This window comes from Phragmites australis, chromosome 11, assembly GCF_958298935.1.
Source record: "Phragmites australis chromosome 11, lpPhrAust1.1, whole genome shotgun sequence".
Taxonomy (NCBI): Eukaryota; Viridiplantae; Streptophyta; class Magnoliopsida; order Poales; family Poaceae; genus Phragmites; species Phragmites australis.
In genome coordinates, this window is record NC_084931.1 from 22907242 (window position 1) to 22912458 (window position 5217).

The following is a 5217-nucleotide window of genomic DNA, read 5'->3' on the forward strand; positions in this document are numbered from 1 at the left end:
GCCTCGGCCAAGCGGGCGGCGTCTTCTCGTTCCTGCGCGGCTTCCGCGCGGATGTCTTCTAGGAGCTTCTGCTCCCGCGCGGCTGCCGCACGGGCCTCCTCCTGGGCGCCCGCCAGCTGCGCCTTCTCCAGTGCCAGGCGGGTGCGCTCGGCCTCGAGCTCCCCCTCCTTGGCGTTCACCATTGCGCCCTGCCGCCCGAACGGTTCGCTCGGCGAAGCGTCGCCTCGATCGGCGCAACTGTCAGGCGAATCTCCCACCGATCGCGCGATGTCAGCGGTTGCCAGGCATATTTTCCTCGATCTGCACGGCAACCGCGCATGCCGCCCGTATGGTTATCATACCCTTCGGAAGTTGTGTGGACACGCGTCCACTCATTTTCCCGTTGGAACGTACTTGAGGTCTAGGTCCGCAAGGGCCACCCCTCGAAAGCTTGCCACATGGCGTCCGCGCCAGCCTTGGCCTCGGTCGCGACGAAGGGCCCATTCGCAGTCTCCGTCCCATCGGCTACCAACGGGCCCGGGGGCTACTGTCGGTGTATTCAGAACCAGGGGTTCCTAAGTCCCGAGGCCGGGTCGGCCATCCACCACATGTCACCACCCTGCAAGGTAAGAAGAAGCTAAGTCCCGGGAGAAGGTGCTCGGGGCCGCCGCCTCTGGTTCCCGAGCACCCTAGTTCACCGATGATCCGCAGAGCCCAAATACCAAGAAGGAAGTGCTCGGGAGAGAGTGCTCGGGGCTGCACGTGGCAGCCCCCGAGGACTCGGTGCCCCGAAGGCCCCACCGAAGTGCTCGGGAGAGAGTGCTCAGGGCTGCACGTGGCAGCCCTCGAGGACTCGGTGCCCCGAAGGTCCCACCGAAGTGCTCGGGAGAGAGTGCTTGGGGCTGCACGTGGCAGCCCCCGAGGACTCGGTGCCCCGAAGGCCCCACCGAAGTGCCCGGGAGAGAGTGCTCGGGGCTGCACGTGGCAGCCCCCGAGGACTCGGTGCCCCGAAGGTCCCACCGAAGTGCTCGGGAGAGAGTGCTCGGGGCTGCACGTGGCAGCCCCCGAGGACTCGGTGCCCCGAAGGTCCCACCGAAGTGCTCGGGAGAGAGTGCTCGGGGCTGCACGTGGCAGCCCCCGAGGACTCGGTTCCCCGAATGTCTCACTCAAGTACTCGGGGGAGAGTGCTCGGGGCTGCACGTGGCAGCCCCCGAGGACTCGGTTCCCCGAAGGTTCGCGCAAGATCATTCAACGACCCGAAGGGTCCCGTTGTCAGGGTGTCATCCAGTCAAAGGCCCAATGCCGCATTTAATAGGCACGCGCGGTCTGACATCCTGACATCCTGACATTCTCAGCTGCCCACGCCCCAGTGTCAGACCCTGCCATGCACTGGCAGGGGGGCGTGGGTCCATTAAATGCACGGGTCCCGTCCCGTTTCATCCAGGTGCCTCGGGATAACGTTGCCAGAATCGAAGCGCTCCGCCTGCCACCCTGCCCTGGCAGAAGAACAAGACAGGGTGGGCGCACCGGGCACCTCTGAGGCTGCCCGGTGGGCCCCCTTTATGGCGCCCGAGGGCTTCCACAGTGGCGGGTGGTCGGATGCGCGCCGCATTTCTCCACCGCCCCTGTCACTTCACCAAGACGAAATGATTGCGCCTTTCTCCGTGGCACCTTGGCATTCGCATCCCCTCTTTCCCGTTCAGGATATGTTGAGGTCGGCGCGCCTATAAAAGGAAAGGATGGAGAACACGTAAAAGAGGATCAGACCCCCCGACGAACAAGACCGAAGAAACCGAAAGTGTGTGAAGAAGAGGACGCAGACACTCGAACCAGCTCAAGCCAAGCTAGAACACGAGAGCCTCAAGCTCTTTGTAAACGGCTCTCCCCTTAGAACCAGATACATCCTTGAAGAATTCCCTTCAAGGATAAATATAGCGCTCACACAGGAGTAGGGTGTTACGCCTCCGTGCGGCCCGAACCTGTCTAAACCCCGGTGCACCCATCTTTTCCTCGCATTAGGGCAATCATCTCCCGCCAGCCATCGCATTTGTTTCCGTTCCCGCTTATTTCCCAAACAAGCTTTTCCAGGATCATCCCCCGGCCGAATCTCTAAAAAGGGGTCTCTCGGGATCCCTGCGACAGGAGTTCACCCTCCGACAGCCTCCCTGCTTGAGGTCCATGAACTCCCGTCGCTTGATCTCCATAAGACCCTTGGAAATGTGGAAATCCCGGAATGCCTGGCGGAACTCCGCCCAAGACACCCGATGATTAGTGGGGTGCATGGCCAAGTAGTTGGACCACCACGCGCCCGCCGGGCCCTGAAGTTGATGGGCGGCGTAGAGCGCCTTCTCGTGATCCTCGCATCTGAGGAGAGCAAGTTTCTGCTCGATCGTCCGGAGCCAGTGATCGGCATCCAGAGGATCCTCAGCCCGCGAGAAAACCGGCGGCTGAGTCCTCAGGAAATCTGAGAAATCATCTTGGCGCCCGGCTCCACCCCCTCCATGAGGAGCCGTGTTGCGCACGAGAGCCTCCAGAAGCGCCTGATTAGTCTGGCAATTCTGCTCAATCTGCATGAGCACCTCCGCCATGCTCGGTGGTGGAGGTGGCGGAGGGTTGTTCTCATTAGAACCCTCGGGAAGATCTCCCAAACTGCCACGGGTTCTCATCCTATTGTGACAATGAGAAGAAAAAGAGGTGAAGGTTAATTTCCAACATAGGTGAAAAATCAAACTCCAACTAATGCCATTTTGCTATGTCGGATCTCGCTTACTTGGACCCGTATATTATATATTGATGAAAAAGCATGTTCAAAGGCATGATGCAAAACGAGCAATAAAACATGAAAGTATGCTCGTTTCTGAACTACACGTATCTTTTTCGAATGCATCTCACCCCAACGAGCCTCACAACCACATACGTTATTCTTAGGGGCATAATATAGCAGATTCATACATATTGACAGGAAAATGCATAAGTAAACTTTAGTTGGTTGCTTAGTGGGTTTGACACACTTACTAAACAACGTTCTAATGGTGTTTAGGCTACTTAATTAAACCAAGCTCTGATACCACGCTGTGAGGATCCGTCCAAACAGTATTCAAATTAATCCTCAGGCGGATCATTATTCATAGTCCAACCCCGACGATTAACCCGAATACCATTCCGGCAGTCCCGGCATGTGTTTTGTGCACAAGGATCGGAACACATTCCTCCAACATAGTGCATCACAACATAGCTTAATAAAGAGCAAGTAATAAACATTTATATTACAATAATTAAGCATGCAACTGATTTCAACAGTTTTACAACAAAAGCGAGCTAGGAGGAGATAGAACCCCTCAACTTCTAACCAACAAAAGATCTACGCAGCGGAAGAAAATAAACTATACAACAAAAGGATATGGAGCCACATGCCCTTAGGCTCCATACCAAAAACACCGAGTTCGAAGTAGAATGTGCTACTCCTGCCCGCCACCCTGATCGGTAGGCACAAAGTAGCCAAACACCGCCTCTTCGTCGCCGACCTGTGAACCTGCATCAACTTAAGGGCGGCACCCTGAGTACGAAGGTACTCGCAAGTCTTACACAATATGGGTATATAATATCCCGACTCCAAGGATTATGCATTGAGCTGTTAGCAAGAGTAGGCCACAAGGTTAAGTAAAACATATGCGGTAAGCAACCTAGATATATGTGTGAGCAACTAACTTAACCAATATATATGAAACTACCCTGCAACTACCAACTGATCATATGAAACTGAAATCACATTAGTATCAATGTATAACAAGTACCATCTCGACCATCTCCCACATATTCGAACCACAACCACATCTCCGAACCATACAACCGAATCAACCACGAGAACTCTACGACCGGGTGCAACTGAAACAATAGCATGCTCATGACCGAGAGCACGGCATTTCGAAATATTTATACACCCTGCAGGGGGATACTCCTGGACCCACACGACACAAGGACCATACGGCTTGTGCCACTCGCTAAAGTGCACACAAGGGGGTACCCGTGACAACCTTTCCCAACCAGCCCCAACCGTGTGCGACATGCAACGCTCGGCGTGGCGGTACCAGAACTACTCCCGGAGCAAACTAGTACCGCTTACAAGCCCGCCCGCTCACACCGTCGTTGTTCAGGCCCCACAATGCCACAACTGCGAAGGTATTCGGCTCGCCTTACCATTAGATCGGCATGTGGTGAGTAAGGTAAGTGCTAAAGCCAACTACCCCGACGATCGGCCTTAAACGATGCAAGCGGCCTACGGTGTCCGGGTTCCCTTCCCGAACTACCCCCGGACTTTCCTTGAGGGCAGATGACACCCCTAACACCGCCCACATCTCGTCTCATACTCACCACTCGACCAACCAACATCATCGACCCAATATTGTAATCATTGTGAAGGTAATTAACCTACAGCTCGCGAACGATGGGACGTTCCACCGCTCGACTTCTACCGAGGACCTATGCATTGCTAAGCATCTCGCATTACTTTTAAGTTAGACCTTAACATGATTAAACTCAGGCTACAAGGATATGGATCAACAATACATCAAGGTAGAGACAATGCAATTCAACATGGGATCTACCCAACAAAACCCAACATTGACTTCCTATACATGCAAACCTATACATAAGCATAATTTATCAATATTTAGACTCCATTCAATACAACCGACAGGGTTCAATATGATAGATGCTTGCCTTGATGTACTGGTTCACAAAGGTGTGGCGCGTCGGGATCGACCTCGGCCTCTGGGATCGACGGATCGACGTTCTCTAAAAAGGATCAACGTGTGCAATGCAATGAGTATGAATGAAGTGCAAATACATGCCACAATATGCATATAATGGATGAAAATATTTTTCCTAGATAGAACAAGTCATAAGGAAACTTGCAAAATTGGATTCATCAATTTTGGACTTATGATGAATTAACGGTGAATTAATGAAGCTTTAACCTAATTAATTAATCTCAGAAATTTAATTCATCATTTCATGGCTGGAGATATTTTTAATAGGTATAGTAGGTTATTATGAAACTAAAAAAATTTGTTTCATAATTTTTGGAGCTACAGAGAATTTATTATGAATTTTACAAGTTTCAGCAAGCAGTAAATGTGCTGTCTGGGTGTACAGCGGTCAGACCGAGGGTCACTGGCGGTCAGACCGCCAAGACTCACGGTTAGACCGCCGGAAACGTGGTCAGACCACCCCAGTACA